At 41.0% G+C, this 24,880-nt stretch overlaps 1 protein-coding gene across 6 annotated transcripts in view; it reads left to right on the top strand.

Moving 5' to 3' along the window:
- LOC140701240 (trafficking protein particle complex subunit 9-like) overlaps positions 1 to 24,880 on the top strand; it is a 241,850-nt gene that overhangs the window by 8,578 nt on the left and 208,392 nt on the right. The window contains exon 1 of one of the 6 annotated variants that reach the window (XR_012080213.1): positions 2,969 to 3,241. The exons of 2 other annotated variants lie outside the window; for them this stretch is intronic. The gene's annotated coding sequence lies outside the window, so the exon portion shown is untranslated. Of the gene's footprint in view, positions 1 to 2,968; positions 3,274 to 10,085; positions 10,229 to 24,880 lie in introns of those variants that run through there. 3 more of the 6 variants (XR_012080215.1, XR_012080214.1, XR_012080218.1) reach the window with 3 other exon arrangements.

The raw sequence follows: 24,880 nt of genomic DNA, 5'->3' as shown, positions 1-24,880 counted from the left end.
GCTAAAGGGGACCGTAGCTTCCTCTCTTCTTCAGCCAGTGGGTATTCAGAGCCGGGTCTGTGGTTTGCCTCAGCAGCCGTGCAGGCCTCCCTGCACCGGCCTTTACTTTTACCCCTTTTTGGCAGTTAATAGCTGACTCTGTGTCTGTTGCAGCTGATGTCCACCACTGACGGCCATGTCGTTATTTTGCGGTAGTGAGTCTCCAACACCCCTGTCAGCCGTGAAGGGACCTTGCATTCTCACCCCGACCCTGTTTCATCTCACCCAGGGGAAGGGTTTGGCCACCACCGTCATGCTGGACATGAGGCCTTGTTTCTCCTTTCATGCTCTGGTCCAAATGTGGACACTTCATCCTTCACTGACTTGGTCTTGCTTGAGACAGTCCAGACTTTCTGAAAGAGTCCATCACATTCTGGGGGGGGGGGAACAGAACAAAAGTAAGAGTCACAAGTACTTACTAGACTCTTAAGGAGTCTAGGCTGTCTGGGTTGGCAAATGCAGGCTGGGATCTGTGATGTCTGGTCTGTGCCCTGGAAACAGGCCTTTCCCGTGGCTCCCGAGAGAAAGGGGGTCGGAGCGAGAACAGACTTGCCTGGGTTCCTACCATCCTCATCTACTCACTGACATGAGTGTCAGCTAACGAGGAGCTCCCCCAAACCTCGGGCCCTTCAAAGCTCAGACCACGGGAGATCCTTGAGTCCCTTCTCCTGGTCCTTCTTTGTGAGAATCCAGTGCCTTCTGAGGTGACCGGCAGCAGGAGATGCCTATCCCTCCAGGGAACTCCCATCGGAGGACTGTGACTCAGTGCACCTTGCTGTGAGCTTAACGGTTTCCATCCGTGCTCCCTGCAGAACCAGACTTGAGACTGGCTTAGTGACAGAAATGACAAGACTGATTCCAGGGCAGGGCCAGGTGGAGGGAACAGTGGAAATTGAATGTGACCTCAAAAACCTAGGTGGGTGATGGGGCTGTTACTAAAATGGGGAGCCTGGGAGGTACCTGCCAGGAATCGAAGTCTAGAGTAAATGGTGGTCATAAGGCTTTTTTTTTTTTTTTGACATAAGGCATTTTTAAGTTGCCATTTGTCATCCAAGTTAGGACTTCCAAGAGGCACTCGGGTCTATGAGCCTGGGGCTCAGGTGAAGGAGCCGGACTAGAGATACACGTTAGGATTTGTCATTCTTAGCTGGTGTTCACAGCCGTGCAAGTGGATCAGCTCATCTCAAGAGGTGCAGACTGTGGCTGGTGGGGGCAGGGCTGTGCCTGGTTTGGAGGAAAGCCCAGACCATGCAGCTTTGGTGTGTCAGTCAGCGGCGTTTGTGATTTTCAGAGCAATGGCATTTATCCTTAAGGTTCTGGGGGGTGGGCAGGGCCACCCAGGAAGAAATCTGAAGGGAGGGTTTTGGCCACGTGTGCACATCTTGGGACGATCCAGAGGCTGCAGGGTCCACAAGGGGAAACTCCTCAGAAGCTGGAGTCGCAGTGGGGAGTTGGGAGAATGTAGTCACACTCTCCTGTGAGGAAGGGAGGGAGGCCTCGGGAGTCCGCACCCTAGCGGACTCTTTCCCACGAACAAAAGGCAATCAGACAGAAGATTTGAAGTGAGAAGGGATGGGCGCTGGGAGAGGAGCCAACCTGGAGAAAGGTGGTTGAACAATTCTGGAATAGTCTCCCTGAAACATAGAGTTAAAAAAACCCAGACTCTTAAGAATATTGATAGTGACTGGGGAGGAGGCAGTTGTTTTTCTGGCCTCCTAAGGGTAAGGTATGTATCCAGGGTTACACAGAAGAATCGGGCAGTCTGTTCCGGGGGCTTCACCCGTACCAGGGGGAAAAGTGTAAGTTTAAAGGGGGAGAAGGGCAGCTGAGGGAAACTAGCCAGGCCCCGTGTCATGTACCAGTCGGCCGCCCTACTTGCGTGTTGCATTCACATCCATGCCTCCCAAATGGGCGGTGGCAGCCCTGTTTTGAAGATTGGGAAGCCTTCTCAGAGGGGTTAAGGAATTGGTCCGTTTAGCGGCTAGTAAATGCTGTAGCAGGATTCAAGCAGGGCCTTGTCAGACTTCAAGGGCATGTTCTCTCTACTAATTCCGGTACCTCCCCGTTGTACCTGAAATGGTGAAGTGAGTCAGTTTCGGAGCCTTTCAGAGAAAGTACGCTTTAAGTGCCTCAGGACTGTTGCACAAAGCTCAGTGTTCTTTGGTGGTTCGGAAGCACCGCAGTGCTTTTTGCTCCACAGATGTAAGGTCTTACTCTTTTGACGATGGTGTGGTTGTAAATGACGTACAGGTGCAAAACCACACTTAGCAGCTTCTGAAGGGAAACTCTCCAGTTCTCCCTTGATCCGCTTTCTTCCACGGGATGTAACTGTGCTGCAGCGTAGGCCTGAGCTTTCCGTATGGAGTGAGGGTTTGATATCCAAATTTAACATAAAACAGTCAGATGGAGAAAATCGAAGATGACAATATATTTTCGGGTTTCATTAGACAAGATATACTATCTGTTAATGGCCCATAAAGCAAATGAAATTGAGTACAGAACATTGCATTTCTTACTTTCTACTGAGAGATGTCTTCCAACATAAGATTCTCTGCTTTGGAAATTCAGCTCTGCCACTAGGGCGCCTGTCATTGTGTTGGTGTGATTGCATTTACACAGTGCATGTAATCTGGGCTTCCTTAGCCCCAAACACTCCAGTGCAGAATCATAGGCTGCAGCCATCACTTAGTTATACAAATACTTCTAAAACTATATGATACCAAAAGAAAATAAATAAAAATAAAGAGAGAGAGGGAGATTGCCTTTATCAAAGTTCCTTTGGATTTTAACTGCAAAGTGTTGTTGAGCAGCTCTGGTTTCCTTTGGCTATGAATATATACATTTCTTTGCATGTAACTTGGATTTTAGGCTTGAACACCAAGCTCTTGTTTTCCATGAGCCACAAAAATCATAGCCAAATGACACACCTATGAAACATTTTATTCTTTTTATCTGAGACAGAATCCTTGAATTTGGGACTTGAGCTGTGATTTTGCTGTTTGCTCTTCCCACCCCTCTTGTCACCTCACTCCTTTTTCCCACATGGCCTCCAAGAGTTCATGGTCTCAAAGGAGCAGGTGGACAAATACCAGTTGGTCGCCAAGAAGTGCTGCTGTAGACGGAGCCCAGCCAAGAGCTAAAGGACATCATCAGGGAGGACTTCCTGGAAGAAATTGGCTCTACATTCAGTTCTGAGGACAGAGTAAGAGTCAGCCATGAGAAGGAATCAAGAGGGTGACTCAGGAGGCAGGAGCAGCCCGGGTAGAGGCCTGGAGGCTTGTGGAGTGGGGACTCGGGGAGACTGCCCTGTGTGGTCCAGGGTGGTGGGTGACCCTGCTTTGAAGGACACTGGAGAGGGCCTAGGGGTGGAGGGCTTTGGAGGAGCTTGGTTTTTACTAGAACTGACACAGAGGAGGCAGTGAATGGTGTCAGCAGGAAGTGACCCTTAGGAGAGCAGCTCTACCTGTCCTTTTGAGTCCCACCCCTTCATTCTTTTATTCATAACACACGCAATTCTGAGTGCCTAGGGGAGAGGGGGTGGACCCACAGTAGTAAGCAAAATGTACTTGCTTCTTGAGAGCTTAGCAGTGTCAGAAGTTGACTTAGATTAAAATGTTCTATTAACACAGCAGGGCACCTAATCCAAAGTGCGGAGGTTGGAGGGAAGGAAGGCTTCCTTGACAAACAGTCAAAATGAGCCTGGAGGCTAGTGGGAAGTAGCAGCAGGTCACAGGGCCCCTGAGGTAACTGGGGACCTGGTACTGAGGTGAGGATAGGCAAGCAGGGTTGGGGGTGGGGCTAGAACTCTACCAGGGAGACTCTGAAGGGTTTGAAGTGGGGGAGATGTAATCAAATTTGTGCTTTGGGAAGGCTGCCTTGGCTGTGTGTGTGTGTGTGTGTGTGTGTGTGTGTGTAACAGGGAAGAGGGGGAGGGTGTCACCAACTGGGAGGGTCATTAGAAGACCATTCACAGGCTCGGAGGTCACCAGTGGGAGAGGGGCGTCGGGGCTGCTTGGGGACCACAGGGGCAGTGTGGATGCCGGATTTCCTTATGGGGAGGGCTTGTTAGCGGGGTCGCTCTAGCGACACCTTGTGGCTGGAAGTAAACAGATGGAGGCCGCCAGGTGGACTTACCTCTTCTCTCCTTCCCTGCCTTGTGTGATGATCTTAGCTCTGCCAACATATGGAAAAGAAGAGCTAAGTTCCAGAGTAGCCCAGGACTTTGCTGAGCTCGTTCAAGTGAGATTTGATAGGATTTAGTCTTGTGTTGAGATCTGTAGGTTAACTTAGCTAGAAACGTCCCGTCATTTGGATTTCCATAGGGGTATTAATTCTTGATAAAGATTGCTTTCTTGGTGAGAGGAAATTTAATACAACTGATGTCTTTCTCAAAAAAAAAATCTTATCTTTTAAGAAATTTAATATTCAAAATAATAGGAATATTTTAAAATGATAAACTAAGGCTTTCGTGTAGTTTCTTTGGTTTCTGAGTTGATGTGTAGGTAGACCCTTTGCATTACATAATAGCACATCTTTGTCAGTATTTAAAGAGCTGTTAGTGAGCGCCCTAGACCCCACTTTTGAAAGCATCATTAAAGCTTGCTCTGAAATAGTGAAGTCATATAGGACTTTTTTGCAGAAGCCAGATATTTGGTTTATAATCTGCAGCATAGCTCCCTTTATAAAATAATAATAGGTTCAAAATTAAGAAAGTGGAGAATAATTGATTTTTTTAAAAACTGAAACATAAACTTTCTTGTGCTAATGTTGCAACTGGAAATTTCGAAAAGAAAAATCCCACTGTAATATCATCTACGTGAAATACATATATGTCTGTCACGTTTGAATAGTAACTGCACAGTGGTTTTTGAAGTCAGGATCATTCCAGCTCAGATACTGGCAGTGATGTTTGCTGGTTTTCAATGGAAGAACCTAAATTTGCTTTCTTAGCTTTATTCTTTTCTTTTTCTTTTCTTTTCTTTTCTTTTCTTTTCTTTTCTTTTCTTTCCTTTTCTCTCTCTCTCTTTTTTTTTTTTTGGGTAGTGCGAGGGTTGAGTAGTGCTGTGCCAGCATGATTTGGGGGCAATTTGGGGGCAGATGTCGTGCAGCAGCAGTGAGATATTTCCATGCCTTTTACTTTCTGGACATCACCAGGGAACATGTGTGGTTTGTGCCTGCAGGATGCGATGCTGCAGGACTCCCTGGTCCATCAATGTTATGTCTTGGAGCTGCTCCGGTCAGTGAATGATTTTCTGTGGCTTGGAGCTAATGTGGTCTGATGCAGATGATCAGATGTGTAACTAAAGTACTGTTACTTGAAATAAGAGAAAAGCTAGCAAAAATGTCTCTAAAATACAGGATGAGGGAGGAGAATTGGCTGAGCTGCTTGCAGAGGGGAATATTCTCAGGTGACTCCCTCACTGTGTCTCCTGTCACTCTCCCCCACAGCCCTGCACGGCAGTCCTACTGAAGCAACCATGCACTTTCTCAGAAACGCGCTGAATTTCCTTGTGCCTCTGATTGTTCGCTTTTTTTTTTTTTGAAAGCACATCTTGCCCTTTGCTTAAATGCCGGCCTTGCTAGCCACCACTTACACTCATTCTTCTGGACCTCGTCCATATATAGCTGCTGAATGGATGAACAAAATGTAGTATCTCCATTTAGCGGAACATTATTCAGACATAAGAGTGAATAAAAAAGAAAAAATAAATAAAGGGGAATATGAAAAATCCATCTGCTCTGGGAAGTCCACCCTGACTGCTCAACCCGGCCTTTTCCCTTTGAAATCCCATCCCTTATACCCCTCTCTACTATTTTTGATAGTATTTACCACCTTCTAATAAAGTTTAACATTTTCAAAAGAAAAGAGACATGCTGATACCACTTCAACATGGGAAAGCCTTGATAACAGCACGTTAATTGAAAGGAACCAGACACAAACGGCCGCATATTGTTGATTTCAGTGATCTGAAATGCCCAGAATAGGCTCATGCAGTGGCAGAGAGCAGATGATGGTTGCAAGGGGCTGGGTGGAGGAGGGTTGTGGAGTGACTGCTAGTGACAGGGGTGTTCTATTGGGGTGATGAAGTGTTCTGGAAATAGATGGTGGTGAGGGCTGCACAACCGTGAGAGTGCAGAAGACTACTGAGCGCTGTCTCTGGGAGTGCCTGTTGTTGGGGCGGCTTTATTTGTTCTCATCCTGTAATGTGAAGGGTCATCTTGTGCTGAGATCATTCAACTCCTGTGAGTGGTAAGGCTAAGAGACTTTGCAGAGTCATGTTTCTTTTTTCCCCCTTGCTGAGTGTAGGCAAAAATGGTTTAAGCCTGAGAAAGTGCTCCATATGCAGAAATGTCTTTCAGTTTTGCCTGGTGTAAAAATCTTGAGAGCTTTTTAATCGTTTAGGACAGTCTGTAGGGGGAAACAGCCCGTGAAGCCTGGGTGAGACCTGGAAGAGCCACTCTTCCCTCCCAGACACGGGTGGGGATTTCACCCCCGTTCAGGCAGTGAAGGGCCAAGACCCATGAGTGAAGTTGACAGTCGTGAATATTTATGTGTATCCGCTGCTTCATCTTGGATATTAATTTCTAGCTGAGTCATTTTGTGGCGGCAGACTCTTCCTACATCAGGAATTTATAGTATCTGCTCTTTGAGGTGAAGACCTGACAGACTTGATTATTTAACAGTCTATCTTGTATTGATATCTCAAATTCCCTTGTCAATCGCAAAACAGCAGAAATACAGACGTCCTTTAATGCCGATGCGACCTGGAGCAGGTTTAGTTTCTGTGCCTCAGTGGCCTTATCTGTGGGTGGGGAAGTTTATAACAGTGCTTCCCTCAGAGGGGCTGGTGAGAGGAGACTGAGAAGCACAAATGGAAGACTTACACGAGATGCTCATGAATGACAAAATTTAGTGCTGTCAGCCTGGTGAGGCCTCAGGGACAGAGATGTCAGAACAGAGCAGCCCTAGCCGGAGTTCGATCCGCATTGGCAGGTTTTATGATCACTATCACCACTGTGGGTTATCAGGTAGTTTTAAGACTTGGTAATATGAATTCATGAATAGTGTTACAGACTAGACAACTCAGATCCGGTTTACATAGTTCTCAAGATTTCCTGTGAGAAATGGATATTTTTTCCCCATCTTAAATCTGAGTGGATTCTCTAAAAAAATTCCGTAGTCCTCCATCTTTTTCCTTTAATTCTCCTTTTTTTAAAAAAAAAGTTTTTAAATGGAGTTACTGGGGACTGAACTGAGGGCCTCACGCGTGCTGAGCACATACTATCTCAACTGAGGTATACTCTCACCCATAATTTTTTTAAACTTTACTTTCTTAGTATGCAGAGGTTAGAGGCCTCTAATTCTTTTTTTGGAGACTTGTCTATAAACCTGTAAATCTAAAATTAATGGACAAAATTTGGTTTATTAAAAAAATCATTAGAACTTTCTTCAATCCATTCAAAAGGAAATGCTTATTGAGTTAAAATGTTTCTCCTTTATGGTGATTTCTAATTTTTGGTCTAGCTTAACTTATTAAAAGTAATCCTCATCATCATAATGACCAAGCTTGCTGTGAGTGGACACCTACCAAAAGCTAAACTGTTTTTCTCATGTTTTACTTCAAAGCAGGTATTTGACGATAGGTATAAATGTCTCCTTTTTGCAGCTGAGGGATTGAGAGGTGGGCAGCTTGTCCCAAATCAAACGCAGCTGGCGGTGCCTAGCTCGGTGCTGGAACCCAGGCTGCACAGGATGCATTCTCAATTTCTCCTCTGATCAGCCTCTCGTTGAGTGGTTTCCAGAACACCTGTGAGTCCATAAATGACCGATTTTTGCGATCTCAGCCTGATGAGGCCTTCAGAGGAGAGACACCATTGAGAATGTGAGACAGAGTGGCATAAATTAAAATTGTACATTTTCACAAATGTTGCATTCTCAGGTAATGACTTAAATAGTTTATGTTTTCTTTATTTTAGTGCTATGTAAGCACTAAAAACAAAACGTTAAAAATGATTATAGTGCAAAATAGGAGTGGGCTTTGAAAGTCCAATCATTGCTAATGATGTTGCTTGTTTTTCTCTAGTGGTGTTTTTTGACAGAATAATTTACAGTGACTGAATTTATTTTATGTATGTAGTCTTAGTATGGAGGAAAAGTTTGTCAGTGAATATTGAAAGTAAAATCTTTACTCTTTTCTGTCCTGATGATAAATATGTACGTTGTTTCCATGGCTTAAGTATATTTCCTCATTTGTGAAATTTGAGTGATGCCATTTACCGTGTCTGACTGTGAGAGGTAGATGCCTTGTATACAAAGCATCCAAGAGCTGCTTAGTAAAAATGTGCTGTCACAATGACAGATAGTTTAGAAGGATCAACTGTGAATACTAAAGAGGGTGGCTTGTTTCTGATGCATATTCAATATGGATATATATGAATATGGCTTAAAGTAACAAGGATTCAGGGTTTTGTGTGTGTGTGTGCGTGCAGTATGAAGTTTTAATGAAATCTGTATCATTCTATTGAGACAGGGACTAGTTAAATTGACTTAAGCAGACGACCTTGAAGATTATTTACACAGAATGTGTATTGTTACAACTCAGTGTACATGCTGCCGTGTAACTATACACTCAGACATTTAAATTCGTAGGAATCTGACCAGAAGCATTAAGTTTAGAAAAATCCACATTGATCATTTTCAGGGAATAAGCTTCTCTCTTTTGTGATTAAAGAAAATTTTGATTTATTTTTCTGCACTCTTAATAGGTTTTAAAATATCAAAACATTGATTTGACATGTCAGCTTTTTTAATAGAAAAAAGCTCATGCTGTTTTAATATGTAAATAAATGTTTTTGTATTTCAATACACTTCTATGACTTCCTGGCTCTTTGAGAAGTATTTTGCAAGATACTTAGATTACCTACTGTTGGAAAAAATACAGACATGACATTTATGAATATAGGGCTAATACAGGTCTGTTGGTTTTTGCTACAGTGCAAGACATGAGGACTAGGAGAGCTTTGCTGCTGATGGCCAGGAGGACAGATCCCAGATCTCAGTCTCCCCTCCTGTAAAATGAAGTGGCTGGACTGGATTCTTTCCTCTTCAAAGATGAGTTTCCATGAGCCTGTGTCTTTTGTATATATTCAGGAGTATTAGCAATATCTGATTAAGTACTGAATACCCCTCCCTTTCCTGAAGCGAAGTGCAGTATGTGCTACATAAGCATTTAGTTATCTGATTCTTGTTTCTGATCCACAGACAATTTTTGTGTTGCATCTTTCCAGGCAACCTGGAAGGCCTTTTAAGCCATAGGTGGCGCTGTTGCACTTTCTTACAGTCTTAACTTTCCTGTTTGTAAAGGAAGTCTTAAACAACGTTATTTTTTTTCATTCCTTTGCTTAGTGCTTCAGGGTAGCAAATTGTCCATTATGTCTGACTACCTGGAAATATTATTCTGCTTACGTCTTAGTTTTATTCTCTGATCTCGCTGTGAACATTTCAGACTTCCTGTGCAAACAGTGGCAACATCGGACTTTTCTTTTTTTTTTTTACATTTTTTATTGATTCATAATCATTTTACAGTGTTGTGTCAAATTCCAGTGTTCAGCACAATTTTTCAGTCATTCATGGACATATACACACTCATTGTCACATTTTTTTCTCTGTGATTTATCATAACATTTTGTGTATATTTCCCTGTGCTATACAGTGCAATCTTGTTTATCTATTCTACAACTTTGAAATACCAGTCTATCCCTTCCCACCCTCTACCCCCTCCCCGGTAACCACAAGTCTGTATTCTCTGTCCATGAGTCTATTTCTGTCCTGTATTTATGCTTTGTTTTTGTTTGTTTGTTTGTTTTGGTTTTTTAGATTCCACACAATAGCGATCTCATATGGTATTTTTCTTTCTCTTTCTGGCTTACTTCACTTAGAATGACATTCTCAAAGAGCATCTATGTTGCTGCAAATGGTGTTATGTTGTCGGTTTTATGGCTGAGTAGTATTCCATTGTATAAACATACCATATCTTCTTTATCCAGTCACCTGTTGTTGGACATTTAGGCTGTTTCCATGTTTTGGCTATTGTAAATAGTGCTGCTATGAACATTGGAGTGCAGGTGTCATCCTGAAGTAGACTTCCTTCTGGATACAAGCACAGGAGTGGGATTCCTGGGCCATATGGTAAGTCTATTCCTAGTCTTTTGAGGAATATCCACACTGTTTTCCACAGTGGCTGCACCAAACTGCATTCCCACCAGCAGTGCAGGAGGGTTCCCCTTTCTCCACAGACTCTCCAGCATTTGTCATTTGTGGATTTTTGAATGACGGCCATTCTGCCTGGTGTGAGGTGATATCTCATTGTAGTTTTGATTTGCATTTCTCTGATAATTAGTGATATTGAGCATTTTTTCATGTGCTTTTTGATCATTTGTATGTCTTTCTTGGAGAATTGCTTGTTTAGGTCTTCTGCCCATTTTTGGATTGGGTTGTTTATTTTTTTCTTATTGAGATGTATGAGCTGCTTATATATTCTGGAGATCAAGCCTTTGTCGGTTACATTTGCAAAAATTTTCTCCCATTCCATAGGTTTTCTTCTTCCGTTACTTCTGGTTTCCTTTGCTCTGCAGAAGCTTGTAAGTTTCATTAGGTCCCATTTGTTTATTCTTGCTTTAATTTCTTCTAGGAGAAAATTTTTGAAATGTATGTCAGATAATGTTTTGCCTATGTATTCCTCTAGGAGTTTCATTGTATCTTTTCTTATGTTAAAGTCTTTAATCCATTTTGAGTTGATTTTTGTATATGGTGTAAGGGAGTGTTCTAGCTTCATTGTTTTACATGCTGCTGTCCAGGTTTCCCAACACCATTTGCTGAAGAGACTGTCTTTATTCCATTGTATATTCTTGCCTCCTTTGTCGAGATGTGTTGACCAAAAGTTTGTGGGTTCATTTCTGGGCTCTCTATTCTGTTCCATTGGTCTATATGTCTGTTTTGGTACCAATACCATGCTGTCTTGATGACTGTAGCTCTATAGTATTGTCTGAAGTCTGGGAGAGTTATTCCTTCAGCCTCTTTCTTTCTCTTCAGTAATTCTTTGGCAATTCTAGGTCTTTGATGATTCCATATAAATTTTATTATGATTTGTTCTAGTTCTGTGAAATATGTCCTGGGTAATTGGATAGGGATTGCATTAAATCTGTAGATTGCCTTGGGCCGTGTGACCATTTTAACAATATTGATTCTTCCAATCCAGGAGCATGGAATATCTTTCCATTTTTTAAAGTCTTCTTTAATTTCCTTCATCAGTGGTTTATAGTTTTCTGTGTATAATTCTTTCACCTCCTTGGTTAGATTTATTCCCAGATATTTTATTACTTTGGGTGCTATTTTAAAGGGGAGTGTTTCTTTACTTTCTTTTTCAGTTGATTTATCGTTAGTGTAAAGAAAGGCAACTGGTTTTTGAACGTTAATTGTGTAACCTGCTACCTTGCTGAATTCTTCAATCAGCTCTAGAAACTTTTGTGTGGACCTTTTAGGGTTTTCTATATATAGTAACATGTCATCAGCATATAATGACACTTTTAACTCTTCTTTTCCAATTTGGATCCCTTTTATTTCTTTCTCTTGCCTGACTACTGTGGCTAGGACTTCCAGGACTATTTTGAATAGGAGTGGTGATAGTGGGCATCCTTGTCTTGTCCCAGATTTTAGTGGGAAGCTTTTGAGATTTTCACCGTTGAGTACTATGCTGGCTGTAGGTTTGTCATATATAGCTTTTATTATGTTGAGATATGTTCCCTCTATACCCACTTTGGCGAGAGTTTTTATCATAAATGGATGTTGAATTTTATAAAATGCTTTTTCTGCATCGATTGAGATGATCATGTGGTTTTTGTCCTTTCTCTTGTTGATGTGATGTATTACATTGATTGATTTGCGTATGTTGAACCAGCCTTGTGTCCCTGCGATGAACCTCACTTGGTCATGATGTATAATCTTTTTTATGTGTTGTTGAATTCTATTTGCTAAAATTTTGGTGAGGATTTTGGCGTTTATGTTCATCAGTGACATTGGCCTATAATTCTCTTTTTTTTTGTAGTGTCTTTGCCTGGTTTTGTATCAGGGTGATGGTGGCTTCATAGAATGAGTTTGGGAGAATTCCCTCCTTTTCAATCATCTGGAAGAGTTTGAGAAGGGCTGGTGTGAGTTCTTCTTTTATGTTTGGTAGAATTCCCTGGTGAAGCCATCCGGTCCTGGACTTTTATTTGTAGGGAGGTTTTTAATTGCTATTTCTATTTCCTTTCTAGTGATCGGATTGTTTAAGTGTTCAGTTTCTTCTTGATTCAGTTTTGGTGGACAGTATGTTTCCAGAAATTTGTCCATCTCCTCTAGGTTATCCAGTTTGGTTCCATATACTTTTTCATAATATTTTCATATGATATTCTATATTTCTATTTTGTTTGTTGTAATTTCTCCATTTTCCTTTCTTATTTTGCTAATTTGTGCTCTCTCTTTTTTCTTCTTTGTGAGTTTGGCCAGAGGTTTGTGGACTTTATTTACTTTTCCAAAAAAACAGCTTTTGATTCTGTTGATTTTTCCTATGGTCTTGTTAATCTCCATTGTATTTAATTCCTCTCTGATCTTTATTATTTCCTTCCTTCTGCTGCTTTTTGGGGCTTTTTGTTCTTTTTCTAATTCATTCAGGTGTTGGGTTAACTTGTTTATTTGAGATTGTTCTTTTTTGAGGAAGGCCTGTATTGGTATAAGCTTCCCTCTTAGCACTGCCTTTGCTGTCCCATAGGTTTTGAGTGGTTGTGCTTTCATTATCATTTTTCTCAAGGCATTTTTTAATTTCAGCTTTGATTTCCTCATTGATCCATTTTTTTTCAATAACATATTGTTTAATGTCCATGCTTTTCTTTTTTTCTCTTTTGTTTCTCTGTTGTTGATTTCCAGTTTCATGGCATTGTGGTCAGTAAAGATGCTTGAGATAATTTCTATCTTCTTAATATTGTTGAGGTTTCTTTTGTGCCCAAGTACATGATTGATCCTGGAAAATGTTCCATGTGCACTTGAAAAGAATGTATATTCTATTTTTGGGGGGTGTAAAGCTCTGAAAATATCCACCAAATCTAGTTTTTCTATTGTAGTATTTAATTTCTCTGTTGCCTTGTTTATTTTCTGTCTGGAAGATCTGTCTAGTGATGTTAATGCAGTGTTAAAATCTCCAACTATGATTGTATCCCCATCAATATCCCCCTTTATCTCTGTTAGTAATTCTTGTATGTACTTAGGTGCTCCTATATTGGGTGCATATATATTAACGAGTGTAATGTCTTCATCTTGTATCACTCCTTTAATCATTATAAAATGTCCCTCTTTATCTTTATTTATGGCCTTTGTTTTAAAGTCTATTTTGTCTGAAATCAGTACTGCAACACCTGCTTTTTTGGCTTTTCCATTTGCATGGAATATCCTTTTCCATCCTTTCACTCTCAATCTATATGTGTCCTCCCTAAAGTGGGTCTCTTTTATGCAGCATATTGAAGGTTCTTGCTTTATTATCCACTCTGCCACTCTATGTCTTTTGACTGGAGCATTTAGTCCATTAACATTTACAGTAATTAATGATAGATGTGTGTTTATTGCCATTTTGAACTTATCTTTGCAGTTGAATTGATATATCCTCTTTGTTCCTTTCTTCTTCCTTTTGTGGTTTGGTAATTTTCCTTTCTATTATCATGGATTTTATTTAATTTTTGTGACTCCCTTGTAAATTTTTGACTTGTGGTTACCCTTTTTTGTAAATCTATTAACCTATACCCGGTTTTATTAAACTGATAATAACATGATCTCAAACCCATCCTTCTGTTAAAAAAATTTAAAAAAGAAAGAAAAAAAGATTCTATATTTCCCTGCCTCCCTCTCCCACTCTCAGTGATTTGTATGTCTTCTTTTATAATTTCGTGTTTTCTTTATTTGTAATTCATGGGTTATCACCTTTCCAGCTGTACGTTTCTCATTTCTGTAGCATCCTGCTGCTTTTCAATTTAGAATAGCCATTTCAATATTTCTTTTAGCATGGGTTTAGTGTTGCTAAACTCCTGCAGCTTTTTTTTTTTTTTTGTCTGTGAAACTCTTTATTTCTCCTTCTATCCTAAAGGGTAGCCTTGCTGGATAAAGTATCATAGGCTGCATCTTTTTTTTCATTCAGGGCTTTGAATATATCTTGCCACTCCCTTCTGGCCTGTAGTGTTTGTGTAGAGAAATCAGCTGAGAGCCTTATGGGGGTTCCCTTGTAATTCACTCTTTGCTTTGCTCTTGCTGCCTTTATAATCATTTCTTTATCCTTGACTCTGGCCATCTTGATTATGATATGTCTTGGTGTGGGTGTATTTGGGTTCTTCCTGTTTGGGACCCTCTGAGCTTCCTGTACTTGGATATCTGATTCCTTCTTTAAGTTTGGGAAGTTTTCAGTCATGATTTCTTCAAAAACCTTTTCAATCCCCTTTGATCCTTCTTCCCCTTCTGGGACCCCTATTATGCGAAGATTGGGATGCTTTATATTATCCCATAGGTCCCTTATGCTATTATCATTATTTTTTATTTGCTTATCTTGTAGTTCTTCTGAATGGGTGCTTTCTGTTGCCCTGTCTTCTAGATCACTAATTCGTTCCTCTGCATTAACTAGTCGGCTTTGCACAGCTGTTAGATCATTCCTCATCTCTGTCAATGAGTTTTCCCATTTTGCTTGGCTCTTCTTTATAGCTTCAATTTCATCTTTGACATATTTTATTTCTCTAAGCACTATCTCTTTTAATTCCTTCAGCAATTTGACCACTCCTTTTTTGAAATCTTGATCTAGTTGGCTATTTAAGTCTATTTCATTGAGCTTTCTTTCAGGGGATTCCTCTTGTTCTTTTAATTGGGAAAGGTTTCTCTGCTTCTTCATCTTGCTCATACCTCTCTGGCATTGTGGTTTATGGAGTATCAGTTCTCTATTTTGGATCTTAAGAATTTTATCTATCTAATGCCTATTTAGGAATAGAACTTAGAAAAAAAAGAAAAAAGAAAATAAAAAAAAAGAGAAAAAAATAAGAGAGAGAGAGAAAGATTTTTAAAAGAAGGGAGAAAGAGGGTTTGAAAACATTGTATAATGAATAATAGAAGAGCGGGTTGAAGTAGAGTATTAATCGGGTGGAGACGTCCTTTTAAAACCTTTAAAAAATAAAAAAGGGGGGTGGGGAGATGAATATATGTGTTTGAAGCCTGTGTCTAATCAATAACAGGACATCAAAATCCAAGAGAAATAGAAATGAATTAAGAAGTAAAAATTAAGAGAGTAATTGAAAATAGAACAGGTAAAAACAGATTAAAAACAAAACAAAAACAAAAACCAAAAACCAAAAAACAAAAAACAAAACAAAACAAACAAAAAAAAAGGGTTGTTGTCGTTGTTCTCCTGGAGTCTGTGTGCTTTTAATGTGAAGTCCTTCTGTCTTCGTCCTGTTTTGGAAGCTCAGCTTGTTTTCATAGGCCCTCCGTTGGCGCCCTCTTCTGTGCTGCTCCCAGCACTTGTCGGCAAGCAGATCGCGCCTCCTCCTAACACGGGGTCAGATGCAGCTCTCTTTTGCTGCGGGCGGGCGGGTCACTGCCCCTCCGGATGCCGCAGTCAGATGTTGCAGACTGGACAGGCATGATGGCGGGTCGTGCCCCCTCCCAGCACCTCGGTCAGGGGTTGTGTTCCTGCCCGACAGGCGGGGGGCCGCTCTCCCCCTGCCTGCGCCGCCGGTAGCTCCGCTGCTCTGTGCGGCTGCGTGCTCTGCGCCGGCGCTCCGCCCTGGCCGGCGCTCCGAACATCGGACTTCTCTTGCAGTGTTAGAAACCAGTGAGCCGGGATTTTATAAAAGAGCTAGAAGAGGCCTCTGGAGCACCTTAAAGCTGAAAAGTGTACTGAGTTCCCTAAGTATTATCCCCACCGCTGTGTGTCAATGGGTGGTAGGAGATTTGGTACATATACGAAGGGGTGTAGTGTTTTGACTTGGGTTTGCGTGCACGCGCTGCCACTGAGCTAAGTGATCCTGAGTCAGTTCGTTCGGAGTTTTTCCCTCGTCTGTGAGATGGGGACACTCATTTCTGCTTTGTAGAATTGTGAGAATAAGAAATTATGTAAAGTGTTTAGCACAGTGTGTATGTCAAGAGGGCTCATAAACTTAACTGCTGTTTGGTGTGAAGCCATCATTTGATAGTCTTTGGCAATTACTGAGAAACAGGAAAATAAGGAAAGCTGGCTTTATGATGAAAGATATTTGAGGAAGTTCCATAGTTCCTAAACACATAATTTAGCATCAGCAGAGTCAGGACCGTTACACAGTCGCCCTGAACCAATGTTAAGCCACAGAATTTTTTGTTACTTCATATATGTTGGGGCTTAAGGGGACCCAATACTTATACACATGTTGTGTCCAGCAGCCAACTGAGAGATGACAAAGAAGAACAGGCAGGCGATAAATGTCTCCTTTATTACTGATGAAGCCACATTCTCCATGAAATTCAGGGCTGTGGGAGAGTGAGTGTCATGACACTATGTCCCAGAATTAGAGACTCACGCAGTCCCAGGTAACTCTGGGCCACAGCGAGCATTCCCTTGAGAGGATCTGGCCCATAATGCACAGGAGTGTCTTGCCATGGAGCTGAGCATCTCAGCTGCTTCCTATTGGTGGCCAACACTGGAGGGAAAGGAAAGGTTTCATATGCCCTGCTTGTCTCCCCGGACTCACACCTCAATCTGTTAGTGTGAGGAGGTCTAGCCGTGGGCCAGTGGTCAGGGGTGTGAAGGGAGAAGCAGTCTCCCATGGACCAGAGGAGTGGGGAGGAGGGATCCCCTCCCTCAGTTTAAACAGGTGGTGGCTTGAAAGAGAAGGGTGCTCCTCAAGAGTTTATAAGAGGGGAAATAAGGATTTCCTTTGGGACTCAGACTAGCCATGAAACACAGAAGATGATTAGATGGGAGACTTGTAAATCACTTTCTTATTAAATTGACATTTGTTGGGCACCAAAAATATGCTACATTCTTTTCTGAGAGTTTTACAGAAATGAATCCTTCAATCTTCACAACAAGTGAGTAAGAAAGATTTGATTGTTATCCCAGGTTTACAGTGTGGAAATTGAGGCACACAGAGGGTAAGTAATTTGGCCAAGGTAACAGAGCTAGTAAGTGGCAGAGCTGGGGTTTAAACCCTGGCTATCTGGTTTCCAGGCTCCCAGGGATGAGCTTTGGGAGTTTAGAGGTATCTGCATCCCTGGATCTCTGTACCTCTGCATCAGTTAGACCAGAAAGGACAGGGAAAGGGGAGTTATACAGGGGCTCACAGTCGTGTCTCAGCCACTGCCCATGAAGTGTGCCCCGTGATTGGCGTTAATTGTTTTCCAGGCAGTAGATCTGTTCTTATAACAGAAATTTAGTCCATTGAGTTAATCTAGAAACTCTTCCTGCTCTGCTTCTGTCCAAGCTTGCCATGTGACTGCCTGCCCGAGATTGGGCCATGGAGGAGAATCTGTACTCATGGTTGAACTCTGATATTTCAATCTCTTTTGTAGTTTCACATCTCCTGTTACATTAATAAATTGAATTTCTGGTTTTCTTGCATCAGTGTGTCATAAGTTTAGTTAATGTGAAACCAGTCCATGGGAGCCCAGGGGTGCTGACGGTATAATTTCTGAGCATGTGGCATTTCTACCCGTGCAGATGTGGCTGGACGATATCCACCTTCCTCACTGATTTCTCCCAGCAGCAGGGTCCTCTCCAACCCCCGGATGTGAGGATGGGATCTCTCTGAGTAGGTCAGTCAGAGGCCGAGTCCACCAATCAGATGAAGTACCTGGAAGTGGGTTTAATAGAAGAAAAGGGCTTCCAGGTATTCCGATGGGCTGTTCGAGTCCGTTTGGTGAAAAGCTGTCCACTGTCTGTGGTTTAGCTGCTTCTTTGCTGTTTAAAACTCTGTATTACATGAAGGGATTTTAAAAAGCAGAAAGGTGTGATTTCAGGTGGTACATCCGCACCGGTGACTAGTGCTGGATGACCGCCTTTGTGAGGAATAGACGGAGTCTTACAAACTTCATAAAACAGCTTTAAAAGCTCTGCATATGGGGTGTACTTCGTACGGGGTCCAGTTCATGACTGGTCGCGCTGAGAGGGCACGTAACTGATGATGGCAGAAAGGACACGGAGGCATCAAAAAGGTCTCAGTCATGTTCCGTGTTTAGAGGATGGAGCACAGTGTAATATATTTGAGCTGGTTTTTCACTGAACACTTTAGAGTATTTTCTAGGACTCCCCAATCCCCCAAGGTTCCATGCAGCTGGGTGTCCCCTCAGTGCAGCTCTGTCAGCGCTTTCCCTGGGCTGATGTGGTGTCACGGGAAGCAGGACGGTCAGCGTCCCCGGCTCCTCTGAGCTCCGTCTCCTCATCCGCAGAGCCTGGTTTCTCATCCGTGTCTACTTAGTAGGGTTGCTGAGAATCACACGTGATGCTTGTCAGGTGTGATTTGTGGTTGTCTCTGTGATTGGCGTTTAGTCAATATTTGATAGAAACACTTGTTTTTTATTATAATTGTGGCTCCTAGATTGCAGTGGTTTTTAGTCTGCATTTATGTTTTTATATAAATTTATTCTTATTTTTAAATAAACACTTGTATTTATTTATTTTCATGAAGGTACTGGGGATTGAAGCCAGGAACATATGCATGCTCAACAGGTCCTCTACAACGGAGTAATACCCACCCTCCTTGTCTGCACTTTAAAATAAATATTTCAATACACAAAATATTTCTTAAACACCATCATGGGTCCTATTTTCTGCATAGACAATTGAATACATATGCCATCTCAATACGAATAAATGTCGTAGGGACATACCTTTCTAAATCTGTTAACGTGTTTTAAAACGATCATAGCTAGTGAAAAACACGAGTCTTGGATCCACTACTTCTTAGTGTCTGCTTTGCCATCATGGGGAATTACATTCTACAGAGAAGGCTAATTGGATCTCATTGATATTTGGATGATTTTGCAATCTTCAAGGCTTTCAAAAGCTGACCGTTTTGTATTTTAAACTAACTACAAAGTTATCTTCTAGAAGTTGTAAGTCCTTAGCTTGTGAAGTGCCCAGTAATTCAGTTTGTATATGTCTGTGTCTCTGAACGTGTATGTGTGTGATTTCAGGAATGTAGCAATAAGTTCCATATAGCCTTCTGAAACCTTTCTCCTCCAGTTCAAGGTGTAAATATATATTTACACAAATAAATTGATACTCTTTTGTGATGGCATATTGGTGGGAATAAGAGGTTCCCATAATTGTTTCAGAAGGGTTGGGGAGCATGAGCTTAGAAAATGAGAGGAGATAGAGGCAGGGAGGTTCTTTAAACTTTGTGCAAGATGAGAAACAGTAGCTTTTCTTTTTTCTTCTAAAGCAAACTGGCACTGAATTGTAAAATACTAATACTCAGAATTGCTTTTCTGATCAGAGACAAGTTCCTCAGATTTTTCAAGGCAACATGAATGATGAAATGTGTTTTAGCAGTTATCTTTAAAAGTAGCTTTATTTTTCAAGTAAAAGGCTATAGCCTGTTTTTTTTTTTTCCAGCTGTACAAGAATTTCTCATTGATCCAGGTACGTGATCAATGTGTTTAGTTTCTTTGGGTTATTTTTTTTTAAAGTGCTTGATTCATTCTGGTGTGAATGAATGTTTAAAATTTCTGGATTTTGATCTTTAAAACTTGCTGATTTATCAGAACTGCTAAAAACCTGATGTTTGTTCCTTGTTTGGTGGGGCAACCTATTGATTTATGTTGTCTGTTATAGAGGGAAATTCTTCCTCTAGCCTGTAGATAATTAAGTGAATGGTTTGCAGTGTGCCTTAAAAATTATTTGAATGCATTGAGCATGTTTGTCCAGTGAATTTTGGATTGAGTCATAATAATGACTTTGCTTTGATTCTGTGGCTTTTGTCCTCTCCACAAGAATTTGAATTCTCTGTTGAATTTTGTATTCGTGTTCTTAACAGGGGAAGGAATTTTGCATATTTTACAGAGGTGGGTTTTCCTATCCCCTCTGAATTCCTTCTGTAATTGATACAGCGAAAATCTGTTATTGCAGTGCTTAATTATTTCATAAAAAAATTTTTGGCTTAATCAGAAACAATGACAAAGAATGATAAGAAAAAATATGAAAACCTTCCTTCCTTTGAAGAATAGAAATGAGGTGTTCAGGCTCACACGTGCTTTGTACCTGACACACTTACTCTCATGTCATTGTGTATCATGATTTGGAGATGGAGTTGCTTCAGGTTTATAGATTTTTGTTGTAACATTTGTGTTGAATTCATTCTCTAGGCATGATGATTCCTGTTGCCTTTGTGGAAAGTGTAGATGAAGGGAAACAAATGCTTTGTTTTGTTTTCAGGAGGCCTGAGATGTTGATGAGAAAAGAGTAGAGGGTGGGCTGAGGAAAATAGTGACAGACCCTCACCTCCAGGCTGAAATTGATGAACAAAGAAATCAATTAAGTGTATCGGTATTTGACTAATAGAAGTCAGACAGCCCAGACTGTCTAGTTATGCCCAAAGGAAAGTACTGAATTCACCTGCAGAATTAGGTGCTTTTCCATGTAGAAGCAGCTTAGAGCAATCAGAAAAATCAGTCTTATGATGAGATATAAAAAGAATACAATATCTTTTATTTCTGAAACTTTTCTACGGAAAGTTGTGTAGAGCTAAAATTAATTTTCAAGCACCAGGAGTTAAGAGTTTAGGTGGTTCTGTGGGATCGTTATTCAGGGATGTGTCTAGACCCTGCTGGAGTGGCCGAAGCTGGCAGGAAAAGACCCAGAGCCAGGATTTGTCATCCTAGGATGTCCTCCATAATGGTTCCATGTGGGAGCCCATGGTTGGGTTAACAAATTGTAACACATCCCAGCCGACTGTCAACTTTAAGAAGAAAAAATGTGCTTAGTAACTGCTTTAAAGCAAGCACCTGTGCATCCTCACTTCTGTCTCCTTGCCATAAAAAGGAGAGACAATGCCTTGCTTACATATTTGAGGGTATAGATAGCACTCTGCTTATTGCACAGCAATGACCCAGGCCCTCAGCTATAAACGCCGGGCCTGCTTGGTGTTAGATAGTCTATTATCCCCAAAACAGGGACCAGGCTGGTCTGATGGTCTGCTTTGTAATAAACATGTCTAAAAAATGTATCTTGTTCCCCTCACCCTATGACTTCCCTAAAGGTAAACTAAGCCTTAGTACTCATCGTGGAGTCTACAATCTCTGTCTCATCCCTTCTTTCCCCAAGTTCCTGCCTACTATCTCACAACTGTTAATGACTTTTTCCTTTGATTATACACAATAAATATGGGAGCATTTGAGAGACTCGTGGAGTTGGCTCCCTAATCCCTCTCGCTTTCTTTCCTTTTTCCGCAGTCTTGAGTAATTCATTCCTTGTCGGTAAGACTTCCACCAGCCAGAACCCACAGTTCCAGGTGAGAAGGATGCAGGCTTTATCCCTCCTACCCGAGGGAGAGAGAGTAGATAATTGAGATATGCTTCCCTGTGGTCCCTTCCTGCCCCAGGGCCACTCCAGTTCACCTGCAGCCTTTTGGCCTCTGCTCACAGGGCCTCTGTCCCAGGATTGACTGCAGCCTTTTATTCCCTTGTCAACATTCCCTGTGCCTTTCAGAGGTTGGTCTCTTCTCTGCAATTCAACCCTGGCAGATATGATGGTGGTCAGCGTGCTTGTGGGCAGTTACTTGGGGAATCCCAGGAGCCATGCTGATTCTCCTGAGTCATTCGGGGTTACAGAACTGTCAAGCACTGCAGGAAGGCCATTCACGTGAGTTCAACACAGCATTACATCACTTTCATTTTATTTTTGAATTTTCAGTGGAGAAATTATTTGTAGCACACTGTTCCAGATTTTAGGCCGCCTGCTTTCCTCACCACCATTTCCTTGTTGGCTCTGGTGCTTGTTTTAAGAACCAGGTTTCTTCTCTGGTCATTTGTAGCAGCTGGGCTTGCCGAATCCTTGAATTGCATTTGAAGCAGAATGCTTCTTCGTGATGTCAAACTGATTTTCCTTGTCATGTCTGAATATTTCGTGTACACTCAGTAACAGTTTCAAGTGAAATGCTCTTGTCCAATTTCGGTTAACTAATATTTGCTGATCTCCTGCTTTCATGCTGAGGGCAGTTTCTTCTTCCTGTAATAAATGTTAGCAATTTGCATTTACTATGGAAGGTACTAGCCCAAGGTGCTTTTGTTCTTAATAGTTTTAATACAAATCACCCATTAAAATGTACAGCGGATTTTACTCTATGCCCAGAAATGTGCATCCCAGTCAATCTTAGAACATTTTCATCCCCCCAACAGGAAACCCAGTACGCATAAGCAGACATTATCAACTTCCCCATTCTCCCCAAGCCCCAGGGAGCCACTCTTCTGTCTCTGTGGATTTGCGTGTGCTGAACATTTCATGCAAATCGAGTCACTTCATGTAAGTGGAACCGTCTATTTTGACTGACTTCTTTCACACTGAGTAACGTTTTCAATATTTGTCCACCTTGTGGCCCTGGGTCAGTACTCTATGCTTTGCTATTGCTGAATAATATTCCACTGTATGGCTGGGCCCCTCTGTTTACCCATTCATCACGTGATAGACATTTGGGTTGTTTCTGTTTTTTGGCTCTGAAAAGTAATGGAGAAAAGTAATGGTGAAAATTTCTGTAGGAGTTTTTATGTGAATATTTGTTTTCAGTTCTCTTACTTCTGTGCCCAGGAAGCAGAATTGCTGGATCATTCAGAAACCAAATATTCAATTCTCTGAGGACATGCCAGGATGTTTTCCAAAGAGGCCACGCTGTGTTATGTTCTCACGAGCAAGGGCTGCGAGCTCCACTTCCTCTGTGTCCTCATTAATGCTTGTTAATCTTTTTTTGATTATAATCTATTGTAGTGAGTGTGAAGCGGTTTCTCCTAGTTGTTTTGACTTGATTTCCTTTAGAGCTAATGTTATTCAACATCGTTTCATTGTGCTTATTGGCCATTTGTATATTTTCCTTGAAAAATATATTTTCAGATCCTTTATTCATTTTTTAATTGAGTTGTCTTTTTATTGTTGAGCTGTGGAATTTTATTTTTGATACACAAATTCCTAATCAGATAAATGATTTGAAAAAATTTTCTCCTGAGTGTTGTTTTTTCACTTTCTGGATGGTGTCTTTTGAAGCAAAGTTTTAAATTTTAATGAACTCCAATTTATCTCTGTTTTCATTTTTCCTTGTGCTTTTGGGGTAATATTAAATATCTGATGTATTTTATTTAAACTTGTATATTTAAAATAACTTAATTCTTAGACCGTTCTAGGAGATGGGTACTGTTGTTGTCCCCAGTCTATGCATCGGAGACTGAGATGCAGAGAATTTCACTGACATATCAGTGTCAAAGCTTCCCAGTGCTGTGGGAATTCAGACCCTCATATTTTCCCCTAGCATCTGAGCTCTTCACCACTATGCTCCACTCTTTCCAGGAATCGTTAAAGAAAAAGTCTTTACTTTTTTGATTTCTTGTTAGATTTTTTTCTCATTGGGGACCTCATCTCCTCATTTTACTTTTGGATATCAGTGTAGATTTATTTTAGGTCTCATATATGGAGAAGCATTGCTATCAGTTAACTTCTTTATTACTCACTCTCCAGTGATGATTGTTACTAGTTGACCTAATCAAGTCATGCTTAAGTCTTTCCTGCTCATGACACTAACAGCAGAGTCATGACTTATAGAATGCTCAAAGAAGAAAGTACTTGACTGATTTTATTTTGCTACCCAATCGAATCAATCAAATAAAAACCCCAGTGTTGACACAGACTATAAGCCCTCCAGAATAGGGTCACTGTCTTCCTTGTGTTTCATTTGTTGGGTCACAGTGTCTGGATAGTGCCTTGCTGTCCAGCAGTTTTGTGAGGATACGGTGCTCGTGAATCATTTTAAGGACAGAATTTTGACAATAGACTGTTGTTTATTTCATGAGGGAAAAGGTAGTATAGAATTACTTCTCAGATCTGTTTTAAAATTAAGCTTTGAATTTTGAGAATAGTTCAAGAAACCATAAAAAGATTTTTTTCACTAATTTTAGATCTATCTTAGACACATTATGTTTACATAGCAGAGTAACTTATCAAGTAGATTTGACAAGAGGAGTGTAATATTGATTATTTGTTTTAATTGAAATATTCTACCTGGGATAAAGTAATCAGTGCCTATAAATGAACAAATATGTTTGTATTTCTATGCAACATGGGAGCAGACTTCATATGTTTCTATATAATATATATGACTGTGTGTTTTAATCTTTCTGTCAGTGTTTTAATAGTTTTTCAGCAATTTTGTAACTTTAGAATTCTTCTAAGAAAATCACCCCCGATTCTAGTGCAGTTTGTACTGTGTATCCTGTCTTATGCATGGGATTCCACTGTCCCCTCAGTGAGGAATTTCTCTCCTATTGTGTTAGTAGCAGAGTTAAAGGAACTGTGATTTCTAGGCCTTTGCTCTCCATGTGTTTGCAGTTGGCTGTCAGTCACGATTTTCCCTTTCCTGAGTTTTCATTGTTATATTAGGATTTCTGAAAATAACTATTAATATGTTGCATTGGTCTCCCTAGAAACTTGACGTCTTAGTGCTTTTCAGTTTTCAATTTATGAAAAATGCAAATGCACTCTTGTTTTTAAGTTGTCCTTTTTCACTAGATATTTGTTTATCTCTTTATTGATAAAATAATGTTTTCCCA

This window comes from Vicugna pacos, chromosome 14, assembly GCF_048564905.1.
Source record: "Vicugna pacos chromosome 14, VicPac4, whole genome shotgun sequence".
In the NCBI taxonomy this organism is placed as follows: Eukaryota; Metazoa; Chordata; class Mammalia; order Artiodactyla; family Camelidae; genus Vicugna; species Vicugna pacos.
The sequence above is the reverse complement of the archived record's forward strand: the minus strand, read 5'-3'. Positions and strand labels throughout refer to the sequence as shown.